At 38.1% G+C, this 18,635-nt stretch overlaps 1 protein-coding gene across 2 annotated transcripts in view; it reads right to left on the reverse strand.

Moving 5' to 3' along the window:
- plxna1a (plexin A1a) overlaps positions 1 to 18,635 on the reverse strand; it is a 409,386-nt gene that overhangs the window by 131,130 nt on the left and 259,621 nt on the right. The gene's annotated exons all lie outside the window — the stretch shown is intronic.

Here is an 18,635-nt window from a genome sequence, read left to right on the forward strand (position 1 = left end):
ATTCGGGTGGAGCAGAGGGTTGTCTGTTGCACTATGTATCAGCCTCAGAAATATTTGATTTAACCAGTACGGCAGTGGAATGTAATGGGGTGTGTACTATTGCATGGTTTGGTGATGTGTTTTCGTCATGGTGCAAGATACTATCCAATTAAATGATTCAAGTCTCAAATTATTCATACATAATCTATCAAGTTATTGAAGGGGAAAAGATAATTTTAATAAGATTTAAATTTGAATTCTAAAGTTCTCCAAAGTGCAAACTAAGTGCATATCACAACAAAAGCAGTTATCAATCAAATTCAACAGATAAATATCAGTACCTAATACCACACTTCTACTCCTAAAATTGGATTTTCAGTATGTAACTTTTTAGCCAAAAAGTACACTGAAACAAAAGCATATATTTTTATTTTTGGTTGTGTTTATTGTACTGAAAAAACTCCATCTTTGCTGTAAATAGGCTTGCATCTCCGCAAACCTGATTCGTATTTGGCCTGAAGGAGGGCCTTGTCCTGCTTGTTTCCATGGAACTGCTGTTACTTTGGGCTATAATAATCCACAATACAGCATAAAACATATTTTCAAGGAAAATGTTCCTAATTTTTAACTTTCTATTTCCATGGAAACATGCAGGTGATGTGCCACCTCCAGAACGTTACATACTCTACTTACTAACATTTCTAAGATCTAAACCAGGTTACAATGCTCCCTCATAAAAATATCCAGTTTGGTTTTGTTATCCAAGTTATAAATGGAATGCAAACATGTAATAGTTGCTGTTCTGGGAGATTGCGATATTGGATCATGTCAAAACATAAATGAGCAAATTTACCATTTGTAAATTTTTGTATTGAATACTTCTAATAGATGCTCCACCCTCCCCCCAGCCTCACCACCATCCTCTCATCACATTCAACAGTCTGCACCAGTGTGCAACCCCACCAATCGGAAACCCCCTCCTCATACACTCCACATACAATGCAATATTCATTCTAATTGAGCTGTAATTGTCAATAGGAAACAATTGTAAATACGACATGGGAGCACTTTTGGCATGGCGGGCTCTGAGTAATCCATTATATCCTTTTATCCCTGCAGCTGAGAGCATCGCGCACATTAAACGCTGTCCCAGATGTATTCATCGTGCTTTGTTCTGCGTTCGGAAACATGTTTGAAGATACCAGCCAGCCTAGCACCGCTTTTCTGCAAATTATCTCGTCCTATTTTTAAAACACTACATATTCAAAATGGAGCCGACTTGTCAAAACGCGTCCGTGGCATTTGTGTGTTTAAATCCGTGGGGTATTAATGAAGCGTTTATGGATATTAGGCCTGCTTCTGTCTGTCCGCAGAATGGAGGATTGGTATTCTGTCGGAGTGGACACAAATGATGGCCCCGGGGCTGTGTCTCTGTGTGGGTATTCTAGTTCCCATCGCATTAATACGAGCTGTACTGCATGCATTACATCAGATGGAGAGATGATTTTATTTATATATTTATGTAGAGTATTTATGGGGTTGTTTTGAGCAGGTCATTAGTCACATTATGTAGAGTAACTTCTGTGTTGTCCTCTTGAGAGCAGATGGGAAGGTGTATGGTAGCCCCGCAGGGACATATATTTGAGATGGATATTGATAAGCATAAGGGGTTGCAATAAATTTAGCTTATACACATATGTATGAGTGCAGTGTTTGAATAGCCTGCAGGGACAGCAATAGTGTAGGGTCAAAAAATGTTTAGAAGTTCTTACTAGTGAACTACTAACATTTAAGGTCCTATATTGACTATAAAATTGACTCTTGTGAGTTTTAAGCCATGCTAGAATGAGGTTACCTCCTCAAAAACATTCCTGGAGTTGTGTTTTGTTCCATTTACACATGTTTGGAGATGTAGGCAGACTAATAATAAAGGGTTACTCAAAGCTCAAAATGGTCTCTTCCACCTTGTGATGTCATGAAGTGGTAGTTTTCAAGTTAACGGCGACTATTTACCTACTGTTCAGTTGAGATTGTCAAATGCAGGGCTGAAAGCATCCAAATGATTCTAGTGAAGGTGTGTGAAAGGGAGCACTTCCTGTATTACCACATGACATCAGTGTTTTCTGAGATGACCTTAGAGTAAATACGCAGGGTTTTTGTCTTAAACATGTGCAAATGGAAAAAAAAAAAAAAAACACAGCTCCAGGTCTGTTTTTTGATGAGGAAACAACATTATATGGGCATAACATGGGACCTTTAAATTTTAACAAAAATTTCAAACTCGATTTTGAAACTAAGGAATAAGCTTGTCAATTTCAACACCAAAATAATAATACAATAATACAAAACAATTGTATTATTATTTATTTATTTTTTTTATACAATAGACTGGAATTTTAAACACAAATAATGTTATTTCTTTCCATGCTACCGTGTGGTTCTTAAAACGCTGAAGATCATTCTTAAACTGTCGATACAAGTTTTAGTAACAATTAGCATTTGATTTTTGACACATTTTAGTGCAAACATTATATCCATATATTAAACTCAACTAACACAAAATGCAGTTGTACACAAATCTTTAGATAAGTTTGCTCAAATATAAAACATCCGTTGCAGTGAGTTCTAAGTTAACGGATCATTTGCAAGTAAAATGAAGTGAAAACATAATGGATTTGCATGTAATTTAAAAAGCATGCAGTACAGAAAATAGTCAGAGCTTCTGCTGAAAACCTGCCTAAAAAGCCTGTTAGCTAATAACCTTGCAACAACCGGTATTCACAAATGAAAAATTCCACTTTACAATAAACCCATTAACTTCTAACAAGATTTTCTAATATAATTTTGCAACTTTTACTTATCAAATTGAACTCATTACTCCTTGTTTACGCATTGTACATTTGTAAACATAAACAGCTTACACTACTGATGCCCCTCCCAAAACAATATGTTTTCTTTCCTAAGTATTACATAATTAAGACCGTGGTTATGAATATTGCATGTAAGCAAATGGATCAGCCTCCCTCCTACTCCTTCCATTCATTAAAAACTACTTGCTACTTTTAATACACGGATAACAAACACTGAACCGGCTCTTTCATGATGCAAAATTATAATTGTTTGTGTAAATATGAATCATTCTGAGGAGGATAAAAGTGGGAATGTGTTGAAGAATTTTCTAAGTGGATAAAAAGTTATTATACAGAATTGTTATGAAAAGGAATTACTGCATCACTGCTGCACACTCAAACGGGTACTAGCTATTTATTCGCAGCAAAGGTAAACAATCAAAGGCCTAATAAATGCAAACGCGGAAGTGAGAAATTAAATTGGAGTCTGCCTTATGCCCTGTTAAACAAGCTATCATTTGAGCATTAGGATAGCAGCGTTTTGCAGCTTCTGTGATGAATAGGGGAAGGCGCGCGGAAGCTAGTCAATGCACATTCACCAAAGAGAGAGACGGTAAGAGAGAGAGCGAGAAGGAAAGGGGGGGCAGTGTGGAGGTGTGGGTAATGGAGCAGAGGTAATGGCTTTAAGGCCGGTCAGAAGAGCAGCACACAGGAGGAACTTTGAACTTTCATTGAGGAAAACTTCATCTTGTTTGATTTAAACTAAGAGTCAAATCCAGTGGTTCCCAATCTTTTTTTTTTTTTTTTCCCCTCAAGTACCCCCCATTAACAATACTGGAGTTTCTTTAGTAATTATACATTGGTTTACTAGTACATTGCTAATTATAGCTATTAGTTTTTCTTGTTTTGATCAATTTTATCCCACAATTATCCTCCAAAACTGTACTACAAATATATTTTACATTCAAATATCATTCAGTTCTACCTGTCTTTTAAATCTGAAATGATATCAAGTACACCCTATTTAATACCAGATCACATAACTGCATAAAGCAAAGGACTAGCTGCACCAAAACTGAGATGGGAAAACGGGCTTTTGGCTACTTTGCTTCACAAAAATGAAATACACTTCAAGGAAAAGTTAAATTGGATACGCTAGTGCCACAATCGCAATTTAATAATCTGGTAACAAACGTTTATGGACACTGCTTTTAATGTTTTATATGGACTTATATACTTGTTTTGTTTGATTTTCAGTTTGTATTGTATTTTAAACAGAGTACCCGAGAAAACACAGCATTGGGTTCTCCTGTATAAATAAAGCGTTCATGTGCGCCCAGGTGTCCCTATACACCTGACTGGGAAACACTGTTCTAATTATTAACCTCAGCCCCTAAATTTAGCAATTACTAAGCATGAATCAGTCTTAATAAACTATTAATCAACTATTTGTTCATGATAAAGTCTTTGTTCATGTATTTTAAGAATAATTAGGGTACAGAGGCTCAAAAGTGTAAGTGCAAGCTGTTTTTCAAGCTTTTAAAGAACACTTATTGTGCTCTGTATCTATGTCTTATAATCTATGACACCAGTTGATTATTATTATTATGGTTGGTTATAATTTGCACATTTTAAATCTCAACATTCATCTAAAACGACTTAATAAAAGAAGTAAGACTGCTGACATCCAATGGGAGCTGATGTTGCCGTAAACGTCATCACAAGAAAGAGCCGTGTAGCTGTTGACACATTGCAAATCACACTAGCGAGTAATGGATATTTTTTAACATTTGTGCCAAAATGACTATGCAACGCTGCCGAATCCTATGCATGTCATCGATTAAGAAAATAAAGTTGAAGAACGAAGTAAGTACAGAGCAGTGGGTGTAGGCCGGTGGTGGTGAAAATGAGGACTGATCAGCAGTATGTCGTGTTGAAAATAAGCGATTAAAGATTGCTCATACACTTCAAACACAACTTTGAGAGGGTAAATGAGAAGAGGAAAGAACTATAACATGGTTAAAAGCTCTGAAAAGTCGATTTTGCATAATAGCACCACTTTAAGACAGTAAAAATCAGGCACATCGCCTTTAATCCGTAACGCTGCAAATGTAGGTAGTATTATGTAGCAGAACCAGAGCCGCAGCAGTGAACAGGCCCTGCTGTGGATAAGTATGGACCCAAAGCAGAAGGGACAGAAAGGAGATGGATCAATGGCAATGTGTTCAGCCAAGCACTGTGTCAATTAGTGCGTCTGACAGAGAAAGTTTAGAGTATCCACACGCACAGGCACAGCTCTAATGGACCGAAGACACGCTGCAACAAGGCGGAGACAGGCCTATGAGCCAACATTTTTTCAGAATTCTTGTTGCATTGAGTTAAAATACTTGACAACAGTGGTAAGGCATGAATTATGTAAATGATAAGATTAGTTCACACAAGAGAGACTTAAAGTTTAGTTAAGTAAGATAGATAACTTTGGTGCTTGGACCCCGGTGGACTTGACTGTTTTGTGAAGAATGTAATTTGTTAGGGGTATTTTGAATAACTTTTTCCCCTCCTTTGGATTAGTTCTTGTTTCAAACTTGAAGTCTTTTTTTCCACCACTTCACCATTTTCAGAGATTTTGACCTAAAAACGTCTTAGCTCAGATCTAGTGGAGAGGTTGAGGTTACATCATACTTTAAACAACACGTATTATGCAAAATATGTGTTTAATGCATGCTTGTTTCATTAATCCATTAATCCAAAATCGTCTTCTCTGAGCACTAAAAAATTCCAGGATTGTTGCATCACAGGTAAAAATTCAGACTTCTCCTGCACAATTTTAAGGTCATAAATCATCACCAAACATGTTCTGAGGTCAGTCTATGTTCACAACTAGCACAACACAACTATGCTATTAACATATCATTCACATGGCCTAAGATCCTGATCCTGATCTCACTGTTCATTCTCATGGCTGACAGCAGAGGGAGCTCCAATCCCTAAATGCCTCAGAGAAGTGTAGTTCATAAAGTGTGTTTTCCAAATGCACACATTATTTTAAGTTAGAAAATGTGAAATCTGTATCCCAAAGTGACCAAAAGAGTGCTTAAAAGAGAATTAAATCCACAAAAATGCATAATAAATGTTCCTTAAATCAAGGTAGACTTTATTGTCTCCATAGAGAAATTTGTTCTTTGCCTTTGGCCCATCCTTCAATGCTGCTGGACAACCCGTCGCCATAGAATCAAACTTGGAAGTTAATTCTTGCTCGGAAGCAAAAGTGCTGGCCAGCCACTGTGCTTCCAAAATTGTAAATACTGTCTTAGTCTTAGAAATTAAGTGGTATAGATGCTGAAGTGGCTTATGGTTTGGTGATAAAACATTAATATGAGCTATTTTAGGTTCCACAATGCTTTGTCAAATAGGCAGCCATTTTGGAAACCTATTTTTCTTCGCCTTCCAATGCCTGCCAATCAAACTGTTCATTTAGTTTTGCCCGGCATTGCCACACACACTCATCCGATACTCCCCCTCTTCTCATTTACCTCAAATACAGTCTGTTCCCTCCTGGCTGCCTCCTATACACCACACATGCATAGTACATATCCATATGCATCTTCCAAGGCCTGCTCCTCATTGCGCATGCAGCCGAGCGGGGATACAAAGAAGCGTCGCATTTCTCTAAGGATCCCTATAATACGCACACAGCACTGGGAGAGGGAGGGCCGACTCTCTCTCCACTGTACAAAGGCTTAATTGCACCGACACAGAGTAGGAAGGGAACAAAGGGCTCGGGAGCAGAGGATTGTGGGAGCTGTTTCATTAAGACTGGTGACAGGTGTCGGAGTGGGGAGGAGATCTGATAGTGTGCGGCGCCGCGTATACGTGCACAATAGGAAGCAACAGTGGGCTCACCTGGGGATTGCTCTAATCCACTGTTGGAACATACTTGATCTTTTTGCAGGCTTATGTATGTGTATGTTTAGATGTGCAGTGGTAATTATTTCTCACCGTGTGGTATACATGAGAACAGCCAAGGTTGTACAGGAAAAGTTACAACTATTAGGCTAGGAGGAAACAGTAGATGTAATGGTGCTACGTTCACATTAACAAAACTATACATCATGGGAACAGAAGTTTGGATTTATACATATACATCCTTTTCCTGTTTGATATGCAGGTACCAAACAACATGGTAAAGAAATCTTCCAAAAAAAAAAGTAACTAGGCAAGGCAAGTTTATTTGTATAGCACAATTCGTACACAAGGTAATTCAAAGTGCTTTACAGAATAAGAAAGACATTAAAATCACACAAATCAAAACATAAATAATCACAAATAATCATCATAAAATTAACATTAAAAGAGAAGAGTGCAGAATAAAAAAATAAAAATCTAAAATAAAAATCTTTCGGTCGTATGCACAGCTAAACAGAACCGTTTTGAGCCCGTTTTGAACTAATTTCCTTTTATGTATCATTAAAAAATATGTGAATTAAAGGTGTATTATGTAACTTCTCTGATGTAGGATCTACCACCTGCTTGTTGCATGGAAACTATTTTATGGTACCAGGCCAAGTTAGAGGTCAGATCTGCGGGAAGGTGTGTCCACTCACAGTAAGAACTTTTTTTTTTTTTTTTAAGCAACATCTGTAGGAAATGCAAATGAAGAAATGCAAGTTACATCTCCAGGAAGACAAGTAAGTGTCAAACCCCCAACCAGAGAAGTTACGAAATTCACCTTTAGGAAACACGTGACTTAACCCTACAATACTGCGACACCATTGCAACATTTGAGCACTACTGCAATAAGAATACCATGGAAATAACCAGGACCATTCACTGTATAGATCAGAAATTCAATATACACTGATATATACTGATACATCCATCTTCACCCTGTCCACATTTCTGCATGTTCTAGCACACTAATTGTCACCCACGAACTCCACCTCCCATTTTGACTTGTTTGGCTGTGGATTTATGCCTGCACGGCTCAGGAATGTCGAATGATGCGGAAAAAGGAAGTGATAAAACATCGGATCGGAAAAGAGCGGAGGGAGGTGGAGTGGCAAGGGAATAGGAGACGAGTTAGGAGGTAAGGTCTGAGGAGACATACAGTCATTTATTAAAGTGAAGGAGGTGAGGAGGTCATGATCCCAAGCAGTGCACCATGGGACTCGTAAACAGCACAACAAAAACAAACTCTAACACGCTCCATCCAGACCTAGCTGTTAGGGGCTTGGGAGGTTCAAATCCTGCCCTGTAGCTCGGAGCAGTCATCAGGAGAAGCCCGTGGAGCGGCATACCGGAGCCCAGGGGCCAAACGCGCTCCCGTGGTGATCAAATAGCAGAGGTGAGCCTATCTACAGCACAAGCGTTCCCACTCTCTATCCCTGATTCCAAATCTTTATTGCTGTGCGTTCTACACAGCCTCCAACCACTCCGGGAAGCTCCGTGCGGTACCAAACCAAAAACCCAGAGGAGCCATGTTTTACCAACTTGTCCTATTTCTTCGAAAGTATGTTCAGATGAGAGTAATGCAAGTGGATAAAATTGGGATCACAAACTGGAATGTTATCATTTATAGAATAGTAACTAAATCAGTTTTGAACTTGTTAGCACTATTAGTACTAACATGGTAAAACAGTTGTCTACCGTTACATCAAAGAACACACACAGGCATACACCAGTGTACGCAGACACCAGGGGCGAGGGGGTTAAAGTGTTTTGCTCAAGGGTACAACAACAGTATTCATCTCTGCTAGAAACACACTGCCAACCACAACCCACAGGTTGGCACTGTGACTCCACACACTGTGATGGATCTGACCGCTCTACCGACAATGTGTATGCTGGGAGTTTAAGAATGAACAAATGTTAGCATTCTATTTACTATAATACTACAATAACAAAATATCAAATCTATTAAATGGGAAAAAGTCTTCAGAATGTTGTATATAACAAGAAACTGAAACCTATAAATAGTGAGGATTGGAGGTTTGATCTCAAAATATGGTCACGCTCTGAGGCAAGACACTGCATCCACCTTGACTGTGATAATGACTGTGCAATTCCTCATCTGCATTTTTAAAAATCCCCTTTACTTTTAGAGTTACGTCTGACACAAAAGACCTCTGCCTTCAAACTCTTAAGAGAACTGGGGTGCCCGCTCCATGGAACAATCACCACGGTTGATTGAGGAACCTTTTCAGTTGATAAATACCAAAAATAGATGAGTAGAGCCGATGCTTTGCAAGAATTCTCCTGAGTCACAGCCAGTGCTCCTTGCAGAAGAAATGAACTGAGTATTTTCCTCAGCACTTTTCCATTCATTCTGTCCCCAAACCTTTTATGTCACTGATGCCCTGTGTCAAACGAGCCATGATTTCAGTTTTTGTGGCGCTTTGAAAACTTAGCCTGTCTGGTAAATGTCTCCAACCACGCATAAATCTGGACTTTATGATAATTTATACAATAACAACGCCACATAAACCTTGCAGTAGACGCTCAGCTGGATCATACCTAGAAAGAAAAGTGCAATAACTAAATATACCCCCCTTTTTAATCATTCTTGGGCTGCACTGTTATAGCTAGCTTCTCCCCGAGACAAAGAGCGCACTATATGAGGCACAACCTGACATTTACTTTGCACCTCTGCCGCTTCTGCCGGAGATATGATTACGTTCCGCCTTTGTCTTCCTCGCATTTAATTACTCCACATAAGACCAGCGCCGTCTCCCCTCTTGCGGTGATGTCACGCATGAACCGCGCGCTCCCATTGGCCGTCACCCCGTCGAGGCTCGCGCAACGGTCCGCGGCGTTGACAGGATCCAAGTATGATGGATGAGGCAGGGCGAGTTGTGTTTCTTTCCGGGTGGGGGGCTAAAGTGGGGTGGGGGGGGTGCCATATTGGGGAGGTGGTAGCAGCGTGGAGGGTCCCCCGGGATTAGCGTTACAGCCCAATGAAGCGCTTCACAGAGGAGCAGGGCCGGGACCCCATCGACCGCTGGAGATGGCCGCCGAGTAAAAAAAACAACACACACTCAGAGGAGATATGATGAGGAAGAGGCGTGTAGAGAAACGTCCAGTTTGAAGCTATAGGGGATATGAGGGCAATAAGAAAGACTTTATTTTGGTGTGATTGTTGGACACACTACAGTACAATACTATGCTGGTTGAAAATGTTCCTTTATGGTTAAATAGAAGTGACTCCACAGCAATGGAATCAGCTGCAACTGCTGCTATGGTGAGACCACAATGTATTTTAGTTTATTTTAGGGATGAGAGATGTATAGAGGCATTAAATAGGTCTATTGTGCAAAATCAACTTTTCAGAGCTGTTAACGATGTTATAGTTGTTTTCCCTTTGCACTTACCCACTAAAAGTAGTTTTTGGAGTGATTTGTGCATTTTTGAGCAATCTTTAATCGCTTATTTTCAAAATGCCATAATGCCAATGAATCGTCATTTTCACCTACTCTTTACTTACTTCGTTCTTCAATTTTATTTTCTTAATAGATGATACTCATAAGATTCGGCAGTGTCGCAGTCAATTTGGTACAATGAAAAAAAATCTGCTACTCACTAGCGTGACCTGTAGCTATGCATAGGAGGGACCAACAGCCAAACAGCTCTTTCTTGTGATGATGTTTACGGCGACGCCAGCTCCCATTGGGCACTGCAGTTTTCTAACATGAAAGTCAGCAGACTTGTTTCTTTTATTAGGGCATTTTAGATGAATATTACGATTTAAAATGTGCATAGATTATAACTATATAGCGGACACAAGCACCATAGGTCTTCTTTAAGATCATAAAAAGATGCTCTGCACTAGATTATAACTAAATAGCTAGTTTCCATCTGCACTCCCTAATTTACAGGAATAAATTAAACAGCGCAATTACACCAGTCTAAAATAAGAACAATTCATGCTGTCCACTCTCTGACCCAACATCGCACATACAGTACAACACTAGCAAACATTAGCACACACACAATTATTCACAAAATCAGGTGTTAGGTTTGTCTTAGAAAATACATTTTAACCTAGCATTTCTAGATTTGACTATTACATCAGTTCATACATTTTTGAAATTCATTTGGTCCATCTTCTAATGTTTACAGGTAAACACTTACAGCTTCAGTATTTTGTCAATAAGACGTACATTTTATTTTGTTTCTTTTTTTTTTGTATTTATAGGTCTTTGCTTATTCCATATGTGAAGTACACAGGTTTATTTACAGAACTAGAATTTTCTTCTAACAAAAACAGTAGGTCTGTCAACTAGGCCTGTCACGGTAACACATTTTGAAGAATGATATATCGCTACAGAGAAATATTGCCAAAAAAAAAAAATACTGAAAGTACTTTATGTCACTGACACAATAACAATGATGCAAGATAATCCTTGCAAACTATGTTTAAATAGACACTAGTATTAAGTGGCATGAGTTGCAACAAATAAATAGTAAAATGAACCAATAATTAGCCACAGAAGTTACTTTTTCAACCCTCTACATCTCAAATCCCAACAAAAATATCGCAAATTTCCCCACAAAGGTATTGTACACTCGATACATATTGACACCCCCAAAATATATTGTTCCAGCTTTCATATTTTGAACGATAAGCCTCTATAGTAGTTATCGTGACAGGCCAACTATTAACTTGGTTCTTGAGAGAAGTGAAAAGTCAGTGTTTTCTTTGTGGTATATAACAAATTAAATATAATCTGTTATGAAGCTAAGACCCATAAGAGAACACAAAGTAACAATGTTTGCTATACTATTTCCATTTTGGACCCAGACAAAACGGCTTTTACACTCACAAGCAGTTACACATCCACAGTAATCCCACGAGACTTAACCATTCAATCAACTCCAAACTCCCTCTTCAGCTCCAGTCCATCCATCTCCACTGTCTCAGCCTGATTCATTTCATTTACCCATTCCCTCTCTCTTCCCACTGTCTATGTCTCTCAACCTTCAAGAAAAAAATAACAACAAGTCAAAAAGAGAGAAACTTTCTTCCGCATAACTCACCACGTGTCTCCATTTGTACACCGGAGCACATCGCACACAATGGATACGCCTCCCCAGGGTCGCTCCGCACTAGCTCCAGCAGATTTATGTAGAAATTCAAGAAAGGGGTCAAGGAAAGGCCAGACACATCGCTATACTCATCAGTGCATTAGCTGTTGCTTCTCAGTAATACGGCAGTAATGGGCGTTAAGGTTTCAGACTCTTGGCACGGTTCCACTTCTTAGATCTAAAGTGGCAAAATAAAGATTTGTCTAGTCAAGTATTGAGTTATTGTTTTTTATTTTTTTATTTTGCAGAACAAGGATGCTTTGTGTGATGCATTTCAAGATCAACTTGGGAATGCAAATGGAAACTATATTTTTTTTAATATATATATATAAAACTTGGCACATAACATTCTATTCATATTAAAATGCATTCACCCTTTGCTATTATTATTAAGAAGATTCAAGCAGACATGTTGAAAAATACTATCTTTCTCAAGCTCATAATATTAAAACTTTAGCCAAAGAATGTTATATTTTGAGTGAAGCACATTTAAAGCTACCATCTGTAATTATATCGGCCAGCCCGCGCATGTTTCTCTGTATTCTCACATATCACCACTAGAAGCTCTCGGTGTTACTGCAGTGTGACAGTGTGCGGCTTTGGCCTGATTGAAGAAGACCAGAGGGCACAGGCTGAACAAAGGCCAGGTGAGGGGTGAGGGGGGACAGGTTTCACATCTGCCATCAACTGGTGAAAAATAGTCTATTAACTTGCAGATGGTAGCTTTAAAGTTGCACTATTGTAATGTTAATGCTCTGTCTGGAATGTTCCACAGTATGCCTTTTAACTTATCTATCTCGATGGAGACAAGCTACCAGACAGATCTGTGAAGAGGTGAGACCACTGAGAGTAAGATTGTTTTTCAAGGTATTTTTAAGTAGTCAAGCTTTAAAAATTGTACAATTACATAACAATTGGGAAAATTGTCATCTGCATTTGACCCATCCTTGCTGCTGAGGCGAGTCAAACCTGAAACCTTTTTGCTTCTTAAGGCATGAGTGCTAAACACTGAGCCATTGTGCCACATATCCATGGGGAGAAGCAGGTAGCAGATCCTCCACCTGAAAAGTTACACGATGCACCTTTAAGTTTGTGCCATAGCCTCTATTTTGTAGATCTCGCAACAGTTTCCATTACTTTTTACATTATCGCTTGCTTGAAATTGGGGAGCCACAACCCTCTTTCATTCCTTTACAAAAAATATTATTCTAAGGTTATGTCAGTTATGTTTCATTTCATCCCGTGGTGAACCCTCTCTTGCATTTTATCTTCACCCCTCTGGCTGCGTATCCCCAGTGGTGCGGCTGGTGAGGAGTGGGTGGACACTCCAAAAGGCTTCTAACCCAGTTCAAAGGTTCTTTTATGGAAGAGAGGCCTGCTCCACCTGAGACCGCTGCTCAGGAACCCGGCTCATTTCTCCCAAACAGATGAAACGTTTCCGTGTCGACATAAAGCGCCCGGGATGTGAGAGCGATACACATGGAATATAGATGAAAAAGATGAGAGCTTTCAAAAGTTTTGTCCCAGTGTGACTGTGCATACTTACTCATATCGTTTGTATGAAGATTTCTAGTCATTTTGTAACCTTTTCACCCATTAGTAGAGAGTGGCAGAACAGATTCTCATGAAAGTTGAAGCATTGAAGAAGAAGCTAGACTCTGCGATGGCACTGGCCTTATTTCGCAGTGAAGACATCCCAACTCCTGTATGGTAAATTGAGTCACAAAACATATGTATGTGAAGAAATACTATGAGACAGTAGTGGCTTCATATTCAAGTCTAAGTAACCTACATGACTATAAAGGAATTGCATGTCAATTTGTCAAGTTATTGGCAAAATATGAAATCTTTGCTTTCAATTCATTTTTTCCATTTATCTTTGTTTATACGGGGAGACACCAATGACAGTACCAGTCTCTTTTTTTCATGGGCAAACAAAACAAATAACTACACAGGTCCACTTAAACCCTCAAAAATAGATGCAGGTGAAATTGTAAATGTTTATCACTATATTATTGAAGTGCATCAGTGGTATCAGTCAATGTACACTGCTTGGCCAAAAAAAAGTCACCACCAAAAAAAAAGGTCATACACTCGAATATTTCATTGGACCACCTTTATCTTTGATTATGGCATACATCTGCTGTGGTATTTTTTCGATTTCGCTTCTGCAATGTCACAAGATTTATTTCCATCCAGTGTTGCATTCATTTTTCACCAAGATGTTGCATTGATGATGGTAAAGTCTGACCGCTGCGCAAAGTCTTCTCCAGCACATCCCAAAGATTCTCAATGGGGTTAAGGTCTGGACTCAAGATGCAATCAAAGACTTTCTAGATGCAATCAAAGACTTTCTGTTATCCGTAAGTTAAAAGGACTCCATGTTTCACCACATCTACTGCTTATTCTGTACACCAGCATCATCCAACCTGTCCTACTGTACTGCTCACCATGTTTTCTTACCATGCTCACAGTTAAAAACCGTAATTCATTTACAAAAATAACCCACCTAGCATCAAAAATCATTGGTCTCCCTACTCCCAGTCTGTCACAGTTAAACTCTAAAGCCATCACTCGTATAGCACAGACAATAACACAGGACCACACTCACCCACTGCACCGGTACTTTACTCTACTGCCTTCAGGACGACGATACAGGACTCTCAGATGTAACAAAGCACGCTTCAAAAATAGTCTCATACCCACAGCCATTATTAACTTGAACAATTTATAGACTACGGAACTCTAATTATCATTATGCACTTTTACAATGTCAATTACCTGCCTTTGTGTTTGTCCAATATATGTGATGTGTTTGTGTGGCATTGTATGTATGTATGGCGTTTTTCTCTGTGTTTTTGACTGTGAAGACAAATTTCCCCTCGGGGACAATAAAGTAACTAACTAACTAACTAACTCTGTGGTGGACAATCCATGTGTGAAAATGCTCATGCTCTCATGCTCCCTGAACCACTCTTTCACAATTTGAGCCAGATGTATCCTGGAATTGTCATCTTGGAATATGCCTGTGCCATCAGGGAAGAAAAAATCCATTGATGGAATAACCTGGTCATTCAGTATATTCAGGTGTCAGCTGACCTCATTCTTTGAGCACAGACTGTTGCAGAACCTCAAGTAATTATCCAATAAGAGGCCCGTACCTCTTTGCTTAGTTAAATCCAGGTGGTGACTTTTTTTTGGCCAGGCAGTGTATCTAGTTTGTGTGTCCTTGTGTGAAGCAAAATTACCAAAAGCTTTTTTTTTTGCCATTTCAGTTATAGTGTGGCAAGTCTTAGATGTAGACCATAATGAGATCTTGTATTAGTTCACATATCAAAGTTCAAAAAGCAGGTGAGATATTCAGGCAGTCTATCAAGTAATCCCTTATGAATACATTTCATACAGTGTTGTTCTCTTCTGACAGATAGCGATGGCCAACCTACTTTTTCATCGAGTGTACAGTGATGGGTTTTAAATTTATCACCTGTTATGAAACAAAGGGCTGAGTGAAAGAATGTATCTATAGGGTTCAAAGTGAAGGCTGCATGTATATTTTATCTCCATAATCTAGTACAGAAATAAAGGTTGCTTGAATTTTTTTTTCTTTAATTCGATCTAATACAAAATTTCTTTCTATGATAAAATGATGATTTTGATTTAAACTGACACAATTCTGAGAAACCCAAAATATTTACAGGTGGTGACTCTTTAAATCCATGTAGTGTATGCAGATTTGTAGCTTGCACATCACTTACATAATTTTTTAGGGGGGGGAAATCGTATACTTTGTCGTATTTGCATTCAGTGGCAATTTAGGATTTTTGATGGGATTATGGATTTCATGAAAATCTTGCAACAATTTTAAAATCTCCTTATCAGCAGAGGGAGCACTTGCATACAAAACAGCGCCATCTGCATATAAAAGTACTCTTACTTACTCGTAAACTGCAATCAATGGAATTTATAAATATAGTAAAATGTAGCAGGCCCAAAACTGAGCCTTGAGGCACCCCGTTGCTTAAAGAAAAAGAAAAAAAAAACAAAAAAAAAAGATTTAAACCCATCGACTACAACTGCCTGGGTTCTGTTTGAGAGATAATTTTGGAACCAGTTACATAGGGAATTGTCAAATCCAATATGCTTCAGGCTCTTTAAGAGGATTTTATGATCTACTGAATCAAAAGCCTTAGTTAAATCAATGAACCGAGCTACACAATCTTGTTTGTTACCAAGAGCTCTGAAAATGTCATTTAAAACTTTTGTGGTTGCAGTGACAGTATCATGCCCTTTTCTGAAACCCAAGTGATAAGACTTCAAAATAGAGCATTTATTTCAATAAATTATAACTTGATTTGCAACTAATTTTTCTAAAACTTTTGCAAGACAAGGCAATTCAGATATTGGCTTTACATTTTTTTTATTGTCCCACTGTAATGTAAAGTCAAAACATGTGCAGTTTTTCCATAATTCGTGTAAAACTACCATTGGAACTGATATATTAAAAATATGTAAAGTTAAATATGGGGCAGCTAGTAACAGAAATTTTGGATCAAGGTCATCAGCTCCCGTGGACTTCCTCTGGGTCTATGGTGTTTAAAACCTCCATGTAAGTGAAAGGTCTTAAAGAGAAAATCTGACTGCTCTCTGCCACTGGTTCAGACTCAACATAATCGAGATCAAAAGGATCACTATTATTATCCAAAACAATTGAGTAGGAGAACAGAAGGTCCACAGACAGGTTATCTTTAATATAAATGGCAATACCACCTCCTTTAGATTGCAATGTAAAACTTTTTAGATTTCAATACTGACTTCCTTCACCACTTCATCACTTATTTTATTTGATAGCCAGGTTTCAGAAAAAAAAATAAAATTATATATATATATATATATATATATATATATATATATATATATATATATATATATATATATATGGGTTTGTTTGATTTGCCCAGAATTTATTGTAATCTAATTTAGATATGATACTACATACAGTAATATGTATAATTCCCAGCACCTTCCTTGTCTTTAAGTTTTGCATATCAAATAGTCCTAACTCTTTGGGGATACTACACGTATTTGCGACTGGCCGGGAGAAATTTGATGCCTGGGAATTAAGTTTCACACTAATATTGGTATCAACCAAGTTACCTCCAATAATTTCCTTCATGTCTATGAGATATTCGTGAAAATATGTGAAAGCTGCACATTCATTTCTTTTAATGCAGAATCTAAGCCGGTGGGTGCTGATTTACTCTAAAAGTCACGTGAGAGAAAATTAGTATTTTGCTAAATCTGGTGCAGCCATCTTTTTAATGTATCTGCACATTGTCCTTCAAATAAATAAATAAAATAAAATAAATAAATAGAGACATTGCGTATCCTATGCGTAAAGAGTGACTTACTAGGCGTCTTAGGTGCAAACTCTGGCATTCTTGCAGGCAGGCAAAACATTCATAGAGAAACAACATCCAAAACATCCAACAAAGTAAAGAACAGAATAGAAGTTGACTGTCCAAAGATCAAACAGAAATGTGTCTTCATCACAGCTTACTCATAAGAATTCACAACCCTTTAAGATAACACATACAATAAAACCAACAATGTAAGATTGAGCAGCTGTAAAACTGCCAAATCAACTGATGAGGAACTTCTGTTAGATATATTTATCACACTATAGTGTTAGAATACTTTTGAATGAACTTTAACTCAAATAGTTGACACCTTTAACTTTCCCTTGGGTAATACTAGGCTAAGTGAAAATTCAATGAGGTGTGATGAAACAATCCCAATCTATACTTATAATGACACAAGCCTAAGAGAATACATTAGGCATCAAATCATGACTTCAGCCCACTAGCTCTAAAGGAGATTCAAAATATGCTTTAACTGCTCAAACCTATTCAGTGACAGTTTTAGATTTTTTATGGCTATATGAAATGTATTATACCTGCTTTGTCAATATTACCATGTCAAAAATACTGATATTGGATTGCACTGTATTAGAAACTACGTCCATCATTATTTATTATTGCCAAAATATTTACTTCAACTTGGACATCACTTGTCTAGCAATTTCAAATAAATTCTTCAACTATTGCTCAAATATTTTCATGACTGATTCTAGTTGGGTCAGACATCTATTATTATTCATTGGGTCATGGGCTAAAGTGGGTTGCAAGTCTTTTTCTGCTAGATCCCTCATGACGACAAGAACTTTATTTCTTTTGGCAAATGGAATTGATCAGATTTGGATTCCTAGGTTTTAAAATTAGGGCAGCAGCTGCATTAGACTGTCACAATGTAGAGTTTATCATCCATATCTGGTGTGCCCGTCTCAGCAAAACATTGTGGATGTGATGGTGTATCTATAGTGGTTTGTATTGATCTAATGGCGGATGGTTATCGTATACATCCTACTCTCTGAATGTCCGGAGCAGATAACATCTTGATAGGCACACAATCTCACTCGGTCATCACTGATAGCAGCCAGACGCTGCCTTTCTAATGGACTTGTCTGGAGAAGTGCACGGGAGTTATATTTTAGATGTGGATGTCGTATCTAATAAGAGTAACTTTATATTGCAATATTCGTTCAATCTTGCAGGCTTTCAGCTAAAAAAAAGAAAAGAATAAAAAGAAAGAGGAAAAAGGAAAAAGAAAAGGAAAGAAATAAGTTGACTAGTAAAAGAGATATGGAGGCCATTCTGTGCCACTGGCCTC

This window comes from Periophthalmus magnuspinnatus, chromosome 7, assembly GCF_009829125.3.
Source record: "Periophthalmus magnuspinnatus isolate fPerMag1 chromosome 7, fPerMag1.2.pri, whole genome shotgun sequence".
Taxonomy (NCBI): Eukaryota; Metazoa; Chordata; class Actinopteri; order Gobiiformes; family Gobiidae; genus Periophthalmus; species Periophthalmus magnuspinnatus.